A 20,703-nucleotide genomic window follows, 5' to 3' on the forward strand; every position below is an offset into this window, starting at 1 on the left:
ACTCTACCTGCCGTAAACACAGGGACTTGGGAGCTGAGGAACTGCAGCCCGAAGCCTGTGGAGGGGATGCAGGCCCAGCAGAGGAGCGGTCCTGTGGATGAGGGGTCCCAGCGCATCCTCTGCTGTCCACCCCGCAGCACGAGGCCTTCCGAGCCCCTGGCCGTTGTTGCTGCTGTCGACCTGGGCGCTGTGGAGCTCAGGGGTCGGAGCGAGCCCGAGGATATTTACCGAGCTGGGTCTGGCAAATGCTCCCCTTTCCCAGCCACCCTCTTCCACCTCCCATGGTGGTTTAAGAGGCTCCAGCTTGTTGATTCCCAAGTTCCAGCCCTGAGCAGGGAGGGCTGCGGATGAGCCCGTGGCTGCCTCCTCTGATCCCAAAGGTGCAGAGCCCTGAGTGTTACAGGGGGGCGAGCCCGTGTCAGAGGCGGGGGCTACCCTCGCGGACCATGGGCCGGCTGCAGAAGCCTGTGGAGACACAAATGCCACGTCGCCCTCCTTCCTGATGAGCGCAGGGCTGACACCCAGCTGGTGGACCCTGCGGCAGGGTGAGGGGAGATAACTCCAGATGTGCAGCCTCTGGCGTGTGGGGGAGTGGAGGGGATTGAACCAGCTGGCTTGCCCACTGCCCGCTGTGGGCCGGAGCCTCCTCGGAGCGGAGCAGTTCTGGGGACAGAAGTGCACGCTCTCCTCCTCCTGCCACCTCCAAGTCTTCTGCGCCTCCTCTGCCACTCTCCATTTGAGGTTCCTCTTTCTGGAATGTTCTGCCATCACCCTTTACAGGACTGGTCTTCAGGGAAAGAGTGGGGATGCACACGTGTTTGTTTGTAGATGTCTACAGATTGGTCTCAAGGAATCACACAAAGTGTGACAGCATTGCTTGCTTCTGGAGACAGAAACTGGGTGGCTGGGAAGAGGGATGAGGGGACTTTCTTTCCCTTTTCTTTCCCTTTTGTTACACTTTTTGAATTCTGAGCTATATGGGTAGTTATTGAAAAATGGCATTGAAATGAATGAACAAGGGAGGGTTTCTTTACCTCCCCCTGGAGCTTTCCTTGAGCAGTCAGTTTCCAAATGAGTCTGGGCATGTGTCCTCCCCTGGGCTGGGAGGTCCTTGCAGGCAGGGTCCACACCTGCCTGTTCTTAAGTGTCCAGCACGGGGCTCGCACACAGCCGGACTCAGCTACTTGGTGACTTGAGAAACAAGGAGCAAATGCACCCAGGGTACACAGCTGGGGTGCACTGGGTACTGAACATGACCCCTCCATCAAACCCCGTGGTTTGCACATTGCCCCAGGTGTCAGGTCTGTCCAGCAAGCTCTGTCTGCATGCCTGAACTGTCTAGCTCCCAGGACAGGGCCCTGCGCATAGTAGGTGCTCAGGAGAGAGCTGTTGGGCATGGGGCGAATGGCTGATTTCATCTCCAGATGTTCTGGGGCCCCCTTCTGTTCCAGGGCCTCACTGAGGCCCCAGTGTTTCTCTAACAGACTCCTTCCTCATCTGCTCCACAAGGAGCCCATCCACCTGTCTCCCTATCACTTCCCAGCCTCCGGCCTCCTGGCACACTCCCCTCCTGCTCAGCATCTGGCCTTCAGCCTTCCACCCTTCCTGTTTCGCCACCAACAAACTGAGAACCTGCTCTACCCAGGGGCAATTCCTGCTGGATCTTTTTCATTCCACACATTCCTCCATTCAGATACTTATTTTTTTCTCTAATACAGGGGAAAAGGGTAAATAAATTAGGCAACAGTTAGTTGCACCATAGAAAAGGCATAGCAATCAGAAAGTCAGGCTCTTGGAACACGTAATAACATAAATGACTGTTGGAAACATTCATGGAATGGAAAAAGCATTAACCAAGGACTGCGCACTGCAATTCCACGTATATGAAGTCCAAAAACAGGCAGATGTGATTGGTCAGAATAGTACACACCTTCAAAGGATGGGTGGATTTGGACCGCAATGGGCCAGGGAGAACCTTCTGGGAGATGCAGAGGTTTACATTCTTGGTCTGGGTGGAGTGATCTGTTCATACAGATGGAAATGTTTTGAGTTGTACATTTAACTGTTGCACATTTTACTGTTCTAAGTTATTTCTCAAATGGGAGAGATTTTGAAAGATCAGCTATACTTTATGCTGCCTGGAAGCATTTATTTTAAACATACCATTGGGAAGGTGGGCATTGTCACTTTAGTGGCTGTGTGGCATCCGGCTGCATGGATCATTGGGATCTTCAGACCCACTCAGATCCCCAGCAGAAAACCTTTCTGAAATGATGTTAGAGGAGAGAGGAACCCAGGGCTTTGGGTGTCATCTTCAAACCTCTCAGGAATGTGTTGTCTGCAGTCTGGTGGAGACAGCATGGCTGCTATTCTGGATCCAAATTGTTCCGAATAATTCGGTTCACTACAAGTAATTTACAAAACTAAGCCAGGCTTCACCAAAATTAAAAACTGTTGTGTTTCAAAGGACACCCTTCAGAAAGCAAAAAGACACAAATGAGAGAAAATACTTGCAAGTCATGTATCTAATAAGGAACTTGGTCCAGAGTTTATAAAGAATCTTGCAACTCAGTAATAATTTTTAAAACAACCAGTGTAAGAATGAGCCAGGGATTTAAGTAGAAATTTCTCCATACAAGATACACAAATGGGCCATGAGCATGGCTTTGATGAAGTGGTCGCCATTATGAGTTAGTAGGGAAACGAAAAAGAAACTGCAATGATATCCCACTTCATACCCACTGGGAGGACTAAAATAGAAAGCCAGGTAGTTATTAGCGTTGACAAGGATCTGGAGACTTAGGAACCTTAATACACTGCTGGAGGGAACCCAAAATAGTGTGGCTTCTTCGGAGACAGTCTGACAGTTCCTCCAAATGTCAAATGTACAGTTACCAGGCAGTCCAGAAATTCCACTCCTAGATGTATACCAAGAGAAATGAGAAATACACACACACACACACACACACACACACACACACACACACACACAGTACACAAAACGTTCATGGTTTCATAGCAGAATTATTCATAATAGCACCAAAGTGGACAGAACCCAACATCCATCAGCCAATGAATGAATAACTGTGGATATTATTCAGCACTATTCACACTGGAATATTACTCAGCAATGAAAATCAGTGAAGTGCTTTTGTAGCCCTTGACACGTGCCACAACATCAGTGACCTTCAAAAACATTTTGTGGGGCTGGGGATGTAGCTCAGTGACACCACACCTACCTGGCAAGCATAAGGTCCTGAGAATTTTTTTGGTAAGTGAAGGGAGGCAGTCTAACAGGCCACATATTATTTGATTCCACTGATATGAAATGTCTCAAATCTATGGAGACAGGAAGTATATTAGCGTTGGGCTGGGGCTGGAGAAAGGGAGGCTGGGAATGGGGAAGGACAGCTAATGTGTATAGCATTTCTTTTTGACGGTGGTGTTTTATATTGGATTGTAGTGGTGGTTGGGCAATGTAAGCATATTGTCTGCTGTGTAAATTATATCTCAGAGAGAATGAGGCACTTGGCAGAGATAAGGGGAAACAAATGATTTGTAATTGAATGACCTTAGAAACAGTGAGTGCTAAGGGGAGACGGTCCATGTACAGGCACAGTCCCTGGTGCATGCTGATGGCGTTTCCCCTCCCTGGCCAAGTTATTCCTCCTGTTTGGATTCTGTTTATTCATAGGGGACAGTTGAGGGATGCTGGCTGCTATAGCAGGTGAGTTTCTGAGTCCCAGCGATGTGATGCAGTAGAGGTTAAGTTCTTACAGAGACCCACACTGACCTCCTGCAGCCAGAAGATTGAGGTGGGCCGGTAGCGGAAGGGAAGGTGGGCCTGGCCGGAAGTGACACACACACCTTGGCCAGCATGCTGTCACGTGATCCCTTCCAGAGGCAGAAACGGGGATGCAGCCACCTCCCAGCAGAGTCCGCACACTGCAGAGGGAGCAGGCAGCTGGACTGACCAGAGACACATGTTGGGCCTTGGCCATGCAAGTTGGCAGAGCCTGTGGGCTGTGAGCAGTGGGTCACTTTATCTGGTGTGGTCACGAGGGCAAGATACGAACACAGACCACCATGATCTTTGCCACAAGTCATGGGTTGGGGTGGAGTCCTCCTTCCCCTTCTGACTTGGGTCAGGCCATATGACCACCTTTCAGTCCGAGGGGAGGTGTCTGTACTCTCCTGCATCAGGGGACGGTGGCCCTGGTCTAAAGCGGAGGGCGAGGTGGGCTGCTTTCTCCTGCGGCCCAGCGGGTCTCCAGTGGCCTGTGTGTGTGATGTCCCGTCGTACCAGGCGGTGACTGCTCCTGGCTTGCAGCTGCCGGGAGGCCTGTGCTCTGGCGCTGTTGCTATAGAGAAAATCTGATTACAGCTGACTCAGGCTCTTTAAGGCGATAGGCTTATTCTCCTCCATGCTGGAGAATGTCACGGGGAGGCCTCCCCTTCTGGCTGCTGCCAGCTGGTGGAAGGTAAATGTTCAACAGAGCTCTGTCTGTGCATGAAAAGAATGCCTTGTTCCTTCAGATCTCAACCAGTTGCTCGGAATATGACTCACCAGGAAGCGAGGAAGAGAAACTGATGCAGTTGGGGTAGTGGCAGATCAGTGCAGATGGAAGGTCTGGTCAAAGCCAGAGCTTTCTCCTCCCCTGGCTGCACTTCCGTGTGCTTCGGGTCCAGCCTGTGCCAGGGAGACAGCCAGTAGCCTGTGTGTACATAGATTTACTTTAAGGATTTGGCTTATGCTGTTGTGGAGGCAGGGTGTGTCCAGACTGTGTTAATCTGACCTACAAACTAGAATAATGTCTGACCAGTCCCTGGGAGCCAGGGCCTAGCCGGCTTGACACGTGAAGTCGGCCGTCCATGCTGTTTATTCTAAGTGTCGGTGGGCCCGAGGAGCGCACAGATGATGGGAGGCTGGATGTAGATCTTTGGTGCCAAGTTTTCCAGGGAGGGAACTGAGACCTCGGCGAGCCCCGGGGCCTTGAGAAAAGGCTGTCTTTTAGCTCCCTGTCCCGGCCGAGCATGGTGGCTCTGCGATCCTCCCTGGGCTTAAGTCAGGATGCTGTGAGGCACTGACTAGGGTGTGCACAGGCAGCCAGCTGCTGCGTGGATGGGCGGGACCTGGCATCTGGGCCTGAGTGAGAATTCATCGCCCCAGAGGCTGTGCTGGGAATGGGGCATTCGGTCTGGGACAGCAATGGTGCTGGTGACCGTGAGCCCAGCCTCCCGAACTCAGCGCACACTGGCTGCCTGGATTTGTCTGGGCTCTTTTCCAGCCCGGGCCCATTAAGACACTTGCTCATGAGCCCTTCGGGGAGGATGCCGCTCTCTCCCCTCTCCTGGAAACCGAGGCACAGCTCACAGGACACGCCCCAGGCCTCTCTCTTCCCCCAGCGCCCCACGTCACTTCTCGTGGCTGCTCCGGGCACTGTGGAGCCTGTGTCGCCCCCACGCTCACAGGTTCCTCCCTGAAACTGGTGGCGGTGGAGAGCAGATGCTTCTTTGCTCAGCCCCCTTTCTCATGGATGTGACCCCCTCTGCACTCTCATTGACGTCTGGGCCATGCATGCGCGTCCACTGGGCAGTAGGGCCATGCTTCCGGCTGAGCTCCACAGTCCTGGTCACTGCACAGCAGTTACAAGCTGGACCCTGAGGCCCAGCCTCGGGTTTGCTTCTGCATCCAGAAGGGCCAGCTGTGTGTCTTAGGGTGCCTTACCTGACTCCTTAAGTCTGACTTACACACTCAGAAAATGGGGGGAAGAGTCAGCTGACCTTGGGCTTACTGAGATCGGATACAACACTGTCTCTAAAGCCCTGAGCACCGTGCCCGCCGGGCACATAGCAGGTCCTTGAGAAGTGGCATCTATTTTTATTAGCATTTAATAGATGCCAAGTGGATCTTTCCCAGCTGACATGCTCGTTCTAGATTTCTTTCCAGGTCATCACTTGCTGTGCTGTCCTCTGGTCCCTGCAAAGTCTTTATTCCGTTTGCCTTTTGTGGAGAGAGGTGGAGTTGTTCTGTTGAGCAGAACAGCTGGGGGGAAAGTTAGGTTTTCAGTAGCGAGGCCTAGAACTGGGTTAACCATGGGGCAGGTACTGGGACCGGAGAAAGCATGGACCTAGAGTCTCCAGAGCCGGCACTGAGGACGGCTTTCATGCTTTTGAGCAGGTGATGACATTTGGTTGCTGGCTCTGCACATACTGTGGGAGCCACATGGAGAGTGCAGATTGATCTGCCAGGACAGTGGAGCCTTGGGGAGGGGTGAGGCGTGGACGCTGGCTGGGCCCCAGCGCCTGTTATCCTGCCTTTGATGCCGGCTCTCCTGAGCCCAGAGCCGGCTGTCAGGATCCATTCCGTCTCAGAGTGGAGCTGATGGACGTGCAGCGGCTGGGGCAGCACAAAGCTGGTGATGGCTTCCAGGTTCCTGCTGCAGGTGGGACAGGCTGTGGTCTCCCGTGTGACCTGCCTGGTGCAGCCCTCATGACCGACGGAAGGAGCCAGATGCTGGGGGCAGCTCAGCACGGCCAGAGTTGGAAGAGCTGCCCTGCCTGACAGTGCTCATGCGCCCAGCCGAGTCCCACTGCCAGGCCTGGGTCCCCAAGACTCTCAAACTTTGTGGACTGAAAGAGGAAGCTGTCATCACAGTGGACCCTTCTTGTTCCCGATTCCATGATTCATTTTTAACTTCAGAATCAACACTTGTGCAGCTTGTGTGCTCATCATGGACACGCACAGAACCGTAGAAAATTGGGCATGGGGACATGTCCATTCCTTAGCAGGGACCACAAGGGCAGCTAACGGGCCATGGCCTCGTGGGCCTAAATTCCGGTTCTCCTGCATCACCAGCGCTAGGGTGCAGGTGTTGCTCTAGAAATTCTGTGGGTAAGAAGAGTGAGTCTTGGGGAGTCTGCTGGCTTTTAGGGCTGCCGAAACAGAATGCCCTAGACTGGTGGTTTCAACAACAGACGTTTATCCTCCCAGAGCACTGGTAGCTGAGGTCTAAGACCAAGGCATCTGCAGAGTTGGTTCCTGCAGAGAGCTGTGAGGAACAGCTCTGTCCCAGCCGCTGTCCTGGGTTTGGAGACACATCGTCCTCAGAGGGCTCCTGAGGGTTTGTGCACACAGCCATCCTCAGAGGGGCTGTATCTGGGCCCTTTGCTCCTATGGGGTGGCAGGGGTGGAAAGGATTTGTGAGAAAGGAGGGACTAGAGCAGGGCCTTCCCTTTCCTGCAGGTAACCTTCTGTCCTTGACTGCAGGAAAGCTTCCTGTTCCAAACAGAAGCCCCTGAGTGCTGGGGATGCTGTCGATTCTATGACATGTACATAAAGGGAAGTGCTGAGGACAAAGAGAGAGATTTAGGGGCCAAATTCCAGCCCTGAAGCTTTCTAGCACATGGCCTTGAGTGTTTGCCCTGGGCTTCATTTGTTGCTTTGGTGAGATGGGGTCAGTAATGTTTCTGCATTAGGACCCTTTGTGGCAAGTGACAGTCCAGCCAGAACTTCCTGGAGAGGACTGCATCTGCCCAAGGACTTCCAGGGAGAGGTACAGAGCCAGCTGCTGCCAGGCAGGGGGACTACATTCCAGGAGAAGAGGCACCAGGGACTTGAGCACTGCCACCTCTCTCTCTCCTCTAGCATCTAAGTCTCTTTTATTCTGCAGATGGGTTTCCTCTTGAAGTAACCTCGGGTTCAAATCTCATGTCTTCACTCACAGGAGAGACTCCTGAGTTCAAAACTCCCTGGGTCCAGGATCCTGTGTGCCTGAGAGGGGTAGATTGTGGCTTAGAATGCGGAGTTGTAGTAGAACACGGTGGTGCGGCACCCCTGGGAGCCCTGAGACAGGGATGGGAAGCCAAGGAGGCAGTCTCCAAGAAAGGGAGCCTGACCGTGCAGCACTGAGAGACCTAGGCCGATACTCTGGAGCACTCTAACCAACTGCTTGACTCCAGAAATGTCAGCTTCCTTGTTCCCCCACCCCACAAGTAGTGAAAGTTATTGGAAAGAGAGGATTAATTTGAATTAATGAGGTCCAGTTCAGTATCTTAAGGACTTAGAAGGTAATTATTCTCTGAGCAGAACATTTCTACCTGTTGGGTCCATGTCAGAGAAGAGATTCATTCACCAAAGTTGGTGGCCTTTGCTACCACGAGAATGATGCAGGATCTGTTCTTCAAAGTGGAGAGAGAAGGCAAATGAACCAAAGCAATAACAAATCATTCCTCTTCTAGTATTCCTCATACTCAGCAATTGTTCCCTCAGATGAACAGTGTTGTGACAGTTCAGGGTGTCAACCTGGTTGGCTTGAGAGCCCCTGGGGGATTAGTTTCCGCCATGACATTCCTGCTTTGGAGCCAGTCGACTATGGACTAAATCCCCTGAAACCGTGAGCCAGATTAAAGCTCTCTTCCTTTAAGTTGTGGATGTCAAGTCCCAGCAAGAGGAAAGCTGACTAATACAAGTATGATTAATGGCCTCATTTTGTAGTTGGTGCAAAGGAACCTGCGGGGTGGCCTTCAAGGCTGTCTCACTGAGTGCCCTTCCTTCCCCAGCTATTCCTGAACCTTACCCTTCACCCCTGTCCCAGGGAGCTTTGGCTGAAGGAGGCCCAGGACATACCTGTCATTGTCAGCCACTTCCTGCCACTCTCACCATGAAGAATGCAGTCACGGGAGGATTCTCCCCCACTGTGGACACCCACTGCTGCCCGCCATCTGCAGACGCCCTGAGTCTCCAGTGTTGCGCAGTGCACCCTTCCCATTGTCCCCAGTGTCCCCATATCTGCTTCCCTGCAAGGTGTGGGCCAGGCCATGTGACTGCTGTGTGTCCTGTGTGTCGTTATTCAGCTTGCCTCCCAGATGAATACATTAAGTGACCTGAGGCCAGGAGCCACCTGGTTTGCTTCCAAGTGGTTTCTATGTCTTGCACAGCTCTAGTGAGTGCACATGCAGAGCAGTGGTGAGGGGTCCTCAGCCAGCATGGTGACCCCGGTCCCGGGCTGGGAGTGGGTAGGGCTTCACTAGGAGGGGTACAGTGTGCCCCAGGGGGTTCACAGAGGTGCTGAGTGTTGCTGAGGGTTAACCACTGCAGTTGTACATTGAGTCACAGGCCCGCTGCTTGCCATTTCCCCCACAAAGACTCATTGTCACCGACAAGACAAGGAGAGTCCATCCTGTGAGGTTTCATGAAGCCTGGTCACTTTGCTCCTTTGAGAGTAGAATGGGGTTCCCAGTGATGCTGGGAGTGGGTGGCAGGGAAGGGACCCGGCAACCGCCAGAGGGTGCCCTGGGGGAGGAAAATGTGTGGGTGTCATTTCCCTATAGCCACCCTGTAACCATCCTGTGCCCTGGTGGTTGGGAACACAGCTTGAGTTACAGGCCTGCCTTCCAGCTATTGGACTGCAGGCAAGTTCCTTAGCCTCGCTGTGCCTCTGTTTCTGCATTTGTAAAATGATGCAAGAATATGGCTGCTGGATGGGATTCAAATAATTAAGATTAAAGAAATAAGAGAAATAGAGCTGGGGCATAGCGCTCAAAAATGTTATCAGCAACACAATTAAAAGAGAGAGAGAGGACCTCATGTAAAAATACCACCCTGTACGCCTGTTAAGCAGTTCAGATACAGAGAAGCACTGCAGTAATAGGGCACTCAACCTTGGGCAGAGCAGAAAGCCTGCTTGCAGACGTGGGTGGGCCTGGAAAGGGATGTGGCTGCAGTCCAGAGAGGCAGGAGGAGGAGACTGATGGCAAAGCTGCCGGAGGAGGATGAGTTTGAGAGGCCAGTCGAGCAGAGCTCTGGGGCCTAAGCAACAGAAAGGAATTGTCTCACGTGACCTTCCGCAGACTGGAGTCTGGGATCAAGGTGCAGCGGGGCTGGTTTCCTCCAAGGCCCCTCTCTGTGGCCTGGGGATGGCCACCCTCTTGCTGTCTCTTTATGTGGCCATCCAGTGTGCACCTGGTGTTTCTGCATGTCCATGTTTGCTCCTCTGTGACCCCAGTTAGCCCAGTGGGACTTGGCATCTAGATCTGTCTGCGGGACACAGGTCAGCTCAAAGCTGTGAAGTTACATGTGGATGGGTGTGTCTCAGAATAGCACAGTGGACGCCAAGTAGCTGGTGGGGGCTTGAGTGTGTGTGTGTATGTGTGTGTGTGTGTGTGGGAGTGCACACGCACGTGCACCCATACAGCACCATTAAGCCCCAGGCAGCAGGGTGGCTTTCTGTACACATCTAATGTTTTGTGTAGACAAAATTGTGCATCAGCAAATGCCAAGCATGTGTCATGCTTAAATCATTCCCTGATACATCGATGTCACTAGAACCCTTGTGTTTCTGAGCAGCAGGGCTGTGGCACAGCCAGCTGCTCCTGCGGGTACTAAGTGCCGTGTGTCTCCAGTCTCTGGGTGCCCATGGCCCCAAGGCCATGGTGTTGTGGCTGTCCATGCATGTCATCCTCATGCTGCTCTCTGGAAAGCACATCTGTGATTGTTGCCTCTGCCGCATGGGTGGGGACACAGGTCAGGGCCTGAGGCTGCCGGGCAGAGGTCCTGCCCTGACCTTGTCCATCCCAACAGCAGGTTTCAAGTCCACCCTGTGTGAGACTCAGCTGGCAGCGAGATACCTACATGCAGATTCCCAGGCTTCTCTGGGGGGCATTTATTTGTATCCTGCCAGTGGGGCCTGGGTCTGAAAGCTGTGTTTTTTGTTTTTTGTTTTTTTGTTTGTGTTTTTTTTTGGTACTGGGGATTGAACTCGGGTCCTTGCGCTTGCACAGTAGGCACCGAAACCACTGAGCTAAATCCCTGGCCCCTGAAAGGTGTGATAATGAGCATCCCAAAACATTCTTTTTGGGGAGAGAGGTTTGAACCCAAGAACTTTGCACGGAGCTACTGCCCCAGCTCCTTTTTAAAAATTTTGAGACAGGATCTCACTACTTTGCCCAAGATGGGGTGGAACTTGTGATCCTCCTGCCTCAGCTTCCCAGAGTGTTGAGATTATAGGCGTCTGGCACTAGCCCTGCTTCTAGCACATTCTTACAGTGTGACAGGCAGTGTTAAGTGAGATCATCCTAGATCTTCTGCACATCAGTGAGCCTTGATCCACATTTGGAATTGTGATGACTAAAATATATAAAATGGCCTTTCCTGTGTGCAAAAGAGCTCCTTCCAGAAGGAACTTTCTCATCCCAAGCTGACCTCAGCACCCAGGAAGTAATGAAGACTCTCCTCAAAGTGTCTGGGCCTTGGAGTTGAATCCTGTGTTCTTGCTTCCTTTCGGCCATTCAGGGCAGGTCAGAACCTGGAGAGGTAAGCATTATGTGGTAAACTGAGGCATCCCTGAGGTCCTGCCTGGAAAGCACTCACTTTGTGCAGGCGTAAAGTCCCTTCCCCTATCTCCTTGTCTTTGCAGTTTGCGTGGGTGGGGTCACCGTGGGCATGGAGTGTGGAAGGCTTTGTATCGGCGATCTGTCCAGAGTCAGCTGGCTGCCCAGGCTGAGGCACAATCTCCACACAGACCAGCCTCATCTGACACCAACAGCAAGCTCACCGGGTTCCTAGAATCACCCTTGTGTTCAGTAATTTAGAGAGCTCCTAGAAGTGCTAAAAGCTCTGACACTCAGAGCCCATCACAGGGAAAAGCTACAATTGAGATCAGCCAGAGCAAGAGATACCTAGGGCAGAAATGGGCAGGATCTGGAGGAGAACACTTCCGCTGTCACTTCCCCATGGAATCTGGACGCTTCACCTCGCTGCACCACTGACGCAGGAAGCTCTCGGGTTCCACTGGGGCTTCATTACTGAGCATTACTGATCCATTGATGGTCCATGTGGCTGCGCTCTGTCTCAGGTCCCATATAGTCCCCCAAGATTCAAGGCCTCTTCCCTGGGTCACGTGGTTGGTCCTTCTGGTCTGGCCAGCCCCAAGACTGTCAGGTGCGGCCAGCCCCCCACTGAGATTGAGTGGTCAGAGACATCTCTTACCAGGCACGGCACAGATTGCCTCCTGGAAGCCAGGGGCAAAGCCTGGACCCCTCCATAGCCAGTCCAACTTCCTTGCTTTGACGACTGGGCAGGGGACTGTCAGGTGAGGGGCTGGGGTTGTCCACTCCCGTATGCTGCTGAGCGCCACTTCTAACACTGTCCACACTCGCTCTCGTTTCATCCTCGTGGCCCCCATGATGCTGTGGATTGTCATTGTCCCTACTTTGCAGGCTCGCCCACCATCAGGGAGCTAGCCTGCGGTGCTGGCCAGATCACCAGACTCCATACAGAACGCCTGCACCTGACCCCTTCCTCACCCTGGGCTGCTTCGGTTTTCAAGTTTTCAAAACATTAATTAGTGCTGCCCTCCTTCAGATGGCTGCTCAGCACCCTGGTGTGCCTTTGGTAATATCCGGCCCCTTGGAGAAGGAAGGACCACCCTGAAGACTCAGGTCCTGGGGCGAGAATCAGGGAGGGCTGGAGAAAGAGGCGCAAAGCCAGAGCGCAGCCTGGAGGGAAGTTATTTTTCAATCAAGTCAGGCTTTGCATCGCTAATCCTCCTCTGCAGGGGCTCAGGGCAGAAAATTCCTCTTGGCTTGAAAATGGCAAAGGCCTGGGTCTGGCCCGAAACCTGCATTTAGAACCCGGGCCTGCAGCTGTGAGAATGAGCTGAAGGGAAGGAATGTACCTCAGAAGACGGCCAGATCCCCAAAGGTCCTGGTGGCTCCTTAGGAAAGACATGACTGCACAGTGGGGAGGGACAGGGACATTGACAGACCTGTGCGACTCTGCTTCTCTGGGGACAGCTGATGTGCTACAACACTTGAAAGTATCTCCTTTTCCCTGTGTGGTCATGAGCACCCAGTTTCCTGTCTCTGTGAGCCTCAGTTTCCTCCTCTGTGAAATAGAGATAATACCCATCTTACAAGTACCCAGCACAGCGCACAGATCTTAATAAATACAAGTTCCTAGTTTTCACCCCTAAGAGTCCTAGATGACCTCTGGGATTGGATGCCAGGTCCTCCCCATTCTACAGTAAATGAGTTCTGCTTCTAAAATTGAAGACACTCAGAATCGGACAAGCAGGGAAACGTGTTTTAAAGAGCGCAAATACCTGTTGGCTAGGAGACAAGTCCCTTCTACTACAACTCTGGTTTTATTGGCTGTAGTAATACTGGTTGGCTGGTGAGAATATGGGATCCACTTCACAGCCAGAACAATTTGACCCCGTACACAAAACAAATATCAAATGCAGAGCCTTTCAAAATGCAAGATGGCAGACAGGAGTTTCACCGTCACCGTGGAAGAACTGCGAAGATGATCTTTGGCTTTCACTCCTCCCATACACATATGAGATCATCAAGTGCAGACGCCAAATGCATGAGCCTCATCCCATGGGAAATAACAAGTGCACTCAGGAAATCTCGAGGTTAGAGGAGGTGACGTCTGCTCCCCATGGTCCCTGGAACAGATTTCCTGTTCTGTCATTAAGGACCAGCCCCCTCCTAATGCCTTTTCAAGATCTCTGGGTCATTGCCACCTTTATGGGTGCGATGCATTCCACCCGCTCCTGCTCACCCTCCACACACAAACACTGGGCTCAACATCCTGAGATTTTTGTCAATCCCTCCACATTTCTCCAGACCCCAAGCAATATCCATATTTACGAGCTCTTTGTTTGCCTTAATCTCCTGCATTCATTCATTCTTTGCACCCCAAGGTTAGAGACAGGCTTCCTGGTTTAACAGGGTGACCTCCAATGCATTTAATCTGCAGAGGCTTAGAACCTGGAGGACACTCCAGGCTCTCCAGGATATGCAGTTGTTTCTGCCTTTCAACCCTGAAGCCAGTATTTACTGAAGTTGCATGGCTTTGTGACAGAACTGAGATGTTATGGAGGACATAAAGGAGAGAAGACTGGACAGGCAGCCTGGTGCCCACATTTGGCCTGCTGAGCCATCCTGTCTTGAGTCTTTCCTCTGGCTTCCTGAGTGAGTGCAGGTGAAAGAATTTTGCAGATTGTAAAGTGCTGCAGAAATGCAAGGGCCCCTGGGTGTTTATGTATAAAAATACTTGTTACTAGAGAAACAATTAAACCTAGACTAAATATACAGCAATAGGGATAAGGTAGGTTAATGTTCTGTTCGTTGTCACAAATGATGGGTCTTTAGTAACAAGAGGGTGTCTGTTGTGTTAGTTAGGACTGTGTTCAGCTCTAAGTAACCAGCATAAAATAGAAGGCCCAAGTTGGCAGGCTCCATTTCTGGAGCCCAGTAGGCCCATGGAGGAACCAGCGCCTTCTCTTTAGTCCTCATCCTCAGCAGCAGCTGCTGTGTTTTCCAGCCTCACAACTCCATTTGAGGAAGGCAGAGGGTTAAAGGAGCTGAGACACACACCAGCGTTCTCTGCACCCTTGTAAAGAGCACTATGGGAAGCCCTACCCTTTCATTTCTGTTTCTGCCTCATTGGCCCTTGTCTACCCTTAACTGCAAAGGAGGCTGGGGAATGTTCATGTTTACACTAGGAAGATCGCTGACCCCAAATTGGGATTTATTAGGGAGAAGTAGATATTGAGGAGGCAACCAGTAGTGTGCCACAGTCCACCCCATTAGCTGCCCAGCACCCTACCAACATTCCTGTACTCGTATCTGACCCACCTCCCTGCTAGGGCAGGAAAGCACAGAAGTCTCACTCTGTCCTTCAGAAGAGACTGTGCCGGTGTTCCCTCTAAGAGGGGCTGTGTCTGGTGCCTTAGTCTTGTGTCCTGATCTGAGCCAGAAAGCCAGGGAGCACTTTCTTGTACTTTGACCTCAAAGACAAGTCCCAGCAGAGCCAAGCGCAGCAGTGGAGAAGCAGGGAGGTAACTGCTGACAGCCGCTACATCTGCCTTTCAGGACGGGAACCAGTGGAGCCCACTACACGGAGTACTGCATTGCATGTGCAGCATGGTCAAAATATGTCAGGAAAGCAAGCAAAAACAAAAGCACGCAAAAGGAAGGATGGAAAGGAATAAGTTGTCTTACTATAATTTAATCCATGTGGCTTTTTTCTTTCTGTTGTATTTTCCAACTTTTTTCTGTTGTAGGCATTTTAATTTTATAGAGACGATTCCTTTGTCACATATTAATATGGAAACATTTTCCCATGGATGGTATTGAGAACAAAAAAACATTATAGCATGCACAGTGCATAGCAACTTTTTTGTGATAAAATTTAATGTTTCTATCAAATATATGCACAGTCAATGAAATATGCAGGCAAGCTTTTCAATTAGCAATAATCGCGCCTCGGATAAACCTCATTGGCTACGATACTGCCACTGCGTAAAGCTTAGGCAAGCTTTTAATAAGCAAGTGTGGGATGTACTGGTACAAGTACCCGATGATAAATGTAAATGTATTGTCTACCTAAAATGTACTAATAAAAGAATGTAAGGAAGGAAAAACAAAAAAAGCAAGTCTGGGGCTGGGGATCTAGCTCGGTGGTTCTGTCGCTTGCCTCTCAAGTGCAAGGTCCCGAGTTCGATCCCCGGTACCAAAATAAATAAATAAATAAAAATGAAAAACAAGTGTCTTTTGGACTGGAAGACAGATTTCTTTTCTTGCAGAAGTTGTGGGCAAAAACGGACTAAAATGTTCAAAGTTGTGAATAACCTGGTCTCTGAAAGCATGCATCCACCTGTGGAGGGACCCGTGAGGTGGCCTGCAGCACAGCAGAGGGCAGGGAAAGCCTTAGAATAAATAGTTCTGCTAATGGTTTTCGTCCAGGTTTATGGGGAGGTCTGCAAGCCGAGCTGTGCCTGAGCTCTGGTGTCCCAGGCAGGGTGAGGTCAGCAGGCTGAGCCACGTAATGGTTAAGGACCTGAGCTTCGGGGCCCAGCTGGGGTTGTCACTTACTAGGCCGCTGACTTCCTTCCTTACAGCACAGCTGTAAAATGGGGATCAGAAACACTTGGGTCAAGGACTCTGGTGTTGTTTTAAAACAGTCATTGGTTAATCTAAATTCCTCAATTCTTAGCATTTTTTATATTTCGGCATTTTCTATGTTTCTAGGTATTGATTTTAGTTATACTTTCATACTTTCAGGATTCAATTATTTTATTGTTTTTGAAACAGTTTGACTCAGCATCTAAATAACCCATGCAAGGGCTGGGGATTTAGCTCAGCGGTGCCACACCTACCTCACAAACGCAAGGTCCTGAGTTTGATCCCCAGTGCCAGAAAAACAGAAACAAAAGAAAAAACAAAACAACACAAAAAAACCAAATAAGAGCTGTACATTGCTGTGTGGCTCTGAGCCTATTTCCCTTCCTCTCTGTTTACTTACAGTTTGCTTGTTGGAGAAATTTGCAAGATTGCTTTTAGTTTTAACCAATGAAAGCCATGAGAGCAAAATTCAGCTAGAAAGCTGGGTTGGCTGTGGGGACTGGGGTGGAGTAGGCAGGGTCTCCTGTGCATGCCTCTGCCTCTCTCCCTCCCCACCCCTCGTCTCTGTGTCTCTGTCTCTTTTACTTTCTCATCCAGTCTTTTTGCTTCCAACTCAAGTGGCAGCAAATGGCCTTCACACTGCCCCCTCTGTGCAAGGGACCAGCCAGATGGAGGCCAGAATCAGTCCCCTTCTGAATTCCAGAGGAAGCATCTCAGGGCCCAGCCTGGATCCAGTGATTGACACATCTGCCTCTGGAGTGCCCTGTACTGCCCACATGGATGAGTGCAACGATAACACCTGTCTCCTAGGGTGCTGGGTTGGAGCAAAGGATGCCATCTGCCCTGGGTGGGGCACAGTGAGCCTGAAATACATGGCAGCTTTAGCATCCTAGGGCAGCTAGCTAGAGTCTGGAGTTAGGCAGATTGTTCCACGCACAGTGGTGCCCCATGGAGGGTGCTTCTTCTCTCCCCAAGGGCGCAGTGCCAAGGCAGGCGCTGCATGTGGCTACTGTGTGCACGTGGCACTCCTCATGGAGCTAGTCTTGTCTTCTTCATGCCTGAGCTGGGATACTGGCTGGGGAGAGGACCCTCCATGGTGAGGCCAGTGAGGGCCCTTGATCTTGGATTGACACACTGATGTAGCCATAGTGATCTGCCCAGCCAGGGATGAGGTTCAGAAGCCCCCTTGGGCCAGTGCAGTGCAGATGGGGCCCCACAGTGATCCTTGAGCATCACCATCCAGGCCCCAGGGCTCAGGCCTGTGAGTTCCGCCTGGCGTTGTCATGCACGTTGGCAGCACTGGAAGAACTGAGAGCTAGTGTCTGTCCCTGGAATACAAAGAGGGAAGGGACCTCATTCCAGAAAAGAGCTAGGGTGCGTGAGCCCTGCTTAGTTGTCGAATTGGCACAGCTCTGTGCCCTGGCTCGGGTTAGGCAGCCTGGTGTCTCTTGTTCTAAGAAGAAGTTTCCATGACACCTCCAGCTGCCGGAGAGTGTCACTCCTCTTGCCTTTCTCTGTCACAGGTGGCAGTCTGCGCCTCTCCTGCCCAGGAGTTTAATTCACACTGGTGCCACTTTTGCTGGCAGGGAGAAACTGCAAATGGGAATTCCTTTTAGGGTTCCTGTCACCACTTTCTTTGGAAGCAAACAGTAAGCACCTTGTCTTCCGCTGTCTGTCTCCCGTGTGGATCCCTTCTTGCTGTCTCCCTGGGGCCTGCTCTTCTGGACACAGTTAGTGATTACAGACACATCTTGGTTTGCCTAGGACTTCCCCAGCCTTAGCACTGTCCCTCAGTCCTGGGAGGCAGGGACAATTGGTCCCTTCCTGTAGGACTTCTTGTGCACATAAAAACCCTGAAACTGGAAGGGTGAAGGATGCCTGTGGGCTTTTTTTTTTTTTTTTTGGTACCAGGGATTGAACTTGGGACCTTGAGCTTGCAGGCAGGCAGTGGAACCACTGAGCTAAATCCCTAGCCTGGCTGTGGGCTTTTTAAAGACAGCTGTGCTTAAAAATGCAAATCAAGGCTGTTGTCATGCAAGGTTATGTGTGTTTGATTTCTTGTCAAAATAGCTGAGTGCAGGAGGCCCAGAGAATTGGGTCTGTCAGGCTCTGTTCACAAGGGGCAGCCCACCAGATCTGCCTTCGGCAGCCTACCCGGTCGAAGCAGAACAGCTTCCTGAGGAAGGCCTGTCCTGAGATGCCTGCTTGGAAGGGTTCAAGCAGCCCAGCATGGTGTCTCTTGTGCTGAGCCTAGACCGCCACCTGCTGGAGCATGGCTTCCTGCTCTGAGACTCAGTGTCCCCTGTCGGCACAGGAAGCATCATAGCTGGCCTGCCTAGGTTGTTGCAAGGATTAACAGGCTTCGTAAACACCACTCCCTCCCTCCCTCACCCCTCTCCTCTTTACCCAAGGGCTCAATTCTCACCCAGGACAGGTTGTAGCCTTGGTGAGATCTGCTGCCACAGCAAGCCCAGAGGTCTCTGACCTCAGTGAAAACTCCCTTCTCACTCAACAGTCCAATGGTGGCACTCCTCCTTGGGCAGCTGTACTGGTGACCCTTGTCCAGGAGAGACTTAGGATTCCAGACTCCTTCCCTCTGTGGTTCTGCCCTGCTCTGGCTCTTGGAATCACCTCCAGGAAGATGGTGTGGGAGCTCTGTACAGAGCCACGTCAGGAAGTGGCGTGCCTCCATTCCATTGGCCAGAACTCAGTCATGTGACTTCACCCAGCCACAAGGGAGGCTGGGAAATGTCATATGGCCACATGCCTAGGAAGAAAAGGAAATAGAATCTGACAGACACATAGTAGTTAGGCTCTGCCACAGAAAGTATAGTTTTCTAATTTATCATCTGTGAGACATCTCCCTGATAAATGAACATCTCTATTTTCAAGGCAAGATTCTATAAGGATGCTGTGGTTTGTTTTAAACAGAAAAGGGCTTTGGCTTCAAATGAACTTAGTTCACATGAAGTTAAATCAATTTCTTTATTACAGGACTTATCAGGCCCTTAAATATACTGATGATAAACGTTCATGAGAGGGGACAGAGTATCCCATAAGTACCAAACTTACTAGGCTCTTTTTTTTTTGAGAGGCATTTTAGAACTAGTGTTATGCAGAATATGGTTTGGAAAAGATTATTATAGAAGTAGCATTTGTCCTCAGAAGCCAGAGGACATTCATAAAAACATTGGCATGAGAAAAAAATCATCACAATTTGTTCTTCTCATAGGGCATGGTGGCACATGCCTGTAATCCCAACAGTTGGGAGGCTGAAGTAGAAGAACCATCATGAGTTTTGAGGCCAGCCTGGGCTACATACTGAGTTCAAGGTTGGCCTGAACTGCATAGCAAGACCCTTTCCCAAAAAACAAACGAACAAGCAAAAAATTGAGGTTCTCAGCATAGAGTTTAGTCCCCCCAGGATCCTTGTGTCGGAGGCCAAAAACTGAGCCCTCATAAAATGTGAATACTCTTCTTATCTCCTTTCCTTTCTTCCTTCCCTCCCTCCCTCCCTTCTGTCCTCCTTCCATTTCTTTTTTTTTTTATATATATATATCCTTTCCTCCATCCATCCTTTCTTTTCAGACCTGGCAAAGGGATCCCAGGAGGACAAGGTCCAGGTCTTATTGTTTATGGTGGAGTGTAGTCATCACTGTCCACTAGCGGGATGAGCACATGAGCAATTTCTACAGGACCGCCTAAATCTCTGTCTCGGTCATAGCTGGCCACTCAGGGCAGGCTGGCTGGTTTGAGCCTGTTGCCTTGGTCTGCCATTTGGACCCATGTTAAAATCCCTATTCCTCAGCTTAGGTTTTTATGGCTGGCTGGCGTCATCTGTCATAAATCAAGGTGGGCTGAGGTTTAGCACTGAGGTTAGACAGAATCACTCTCAGGCAAAACTAGTATGGCTTAAAACTTAATTTGGTGTGTAATTGGGACTAGCTCTTTAGAGCCCTGGGTTATGTGTTTTGGAGCAGCTGAGGGGGCGCAGTGGGGCAGGACATGGTATGTTAATTGGTGGCCTCTGGGACCTGTGAGAGAATTGGATCTGAGTCCCCAGATTGAATGAGCTTGGCAGTTTTATTTGAGTCTCTGTACTGGGGAGACCACCAATTTATGCTGGCTAAAATATTCACTCTTTGCCTCGATGCCCATGGGCACAGCCCTAGTCTCCGAAAGGGACAGAGAAGGTGGCAGAGGAGCCTGAGCGAGGGTGCCAGGGACTCTCCCAGGGCTAGCCCACCGCTGTTGCACACCCTTATCTGTCATGGTTCCATGCTGCTCGGCCTGTGGTCCCAAGGAGGGTTTTGCATTTTATTACCAAAGTCTCGATAAAAGGGACCTGGGTCAGAGCAAACATTTGGGGAGGAAAAACAAAGGAAATTAAATGCAAAATCGCAGCTGGTGAAAACCACATGGAGGCCTTGACATTAATACCACCAGAGCTGTGGGGGGAAGTAGCCCCCAGGAGTCGGAACCGAAGGACCTTGGCCTGGTATTGCTGAAGCCTGGCCCCTCTCCTTTTTAAAAAGAAATTGCCATTTAATTTGTTTCTGAGTTTTATTTCTCAAGTGGACCAGCATGGGGCCATGGAATGAAGTTGTGTTTCTGGGAGGTGTTGAAAGATGGGGAGAGGAGCGAAGCCGCTGGATGAGTGGGCCCGGCTGCACCAAGAGTAGGGCAAGGGCCTCTTCCTGAAGTGCAGGGGACCTCGGGAGCTGGCATCTTACGCACTGTCTGTGGGATGGGAGAAGGCAGTCAGCCCAAGCAGCTGGAGCGAGCCGG

General features: G+C 51.0%; 1 protein-coding gene and 1 pseudogene across 3 annotated transcripts in view; one reads left to right on the forward strand and one right to left on the reverse strand.

Annotated features, from left to right (window-relative positions):
• The window catches only part of Clmn (calmin), a 91,097-nt gene that overhangs the window by 27,045 nt on the left and 43,349 nt on the right, over nt 1–20,703 (forward strand). The gene's annotated exons all lie outside the window — the stretch shown is intronic.
• LOC147822821 (U4 spliceosomal RNA) lies at nt 15,189–15,320 on the reverse strand (annotated as a pseudogene).

This window comes from Heterocephalus glaber, unplaced genomic scaffold (genome assembly GCF_053883595.1).
Source record: "Heterocephalus glaber isolate CG9 unplaced genomic scaffold, H.glaber_assembly_v1.0 deba00001608, whole genome shotgun sequence".
Classification (NCBI taxonomy): domain Eukaryota; kingdom Metazoa; phylum Chordata; class Mammalia; order Rodentia; family Bathyergidae; genus Heterocephalus; species Heterocephalus glaber.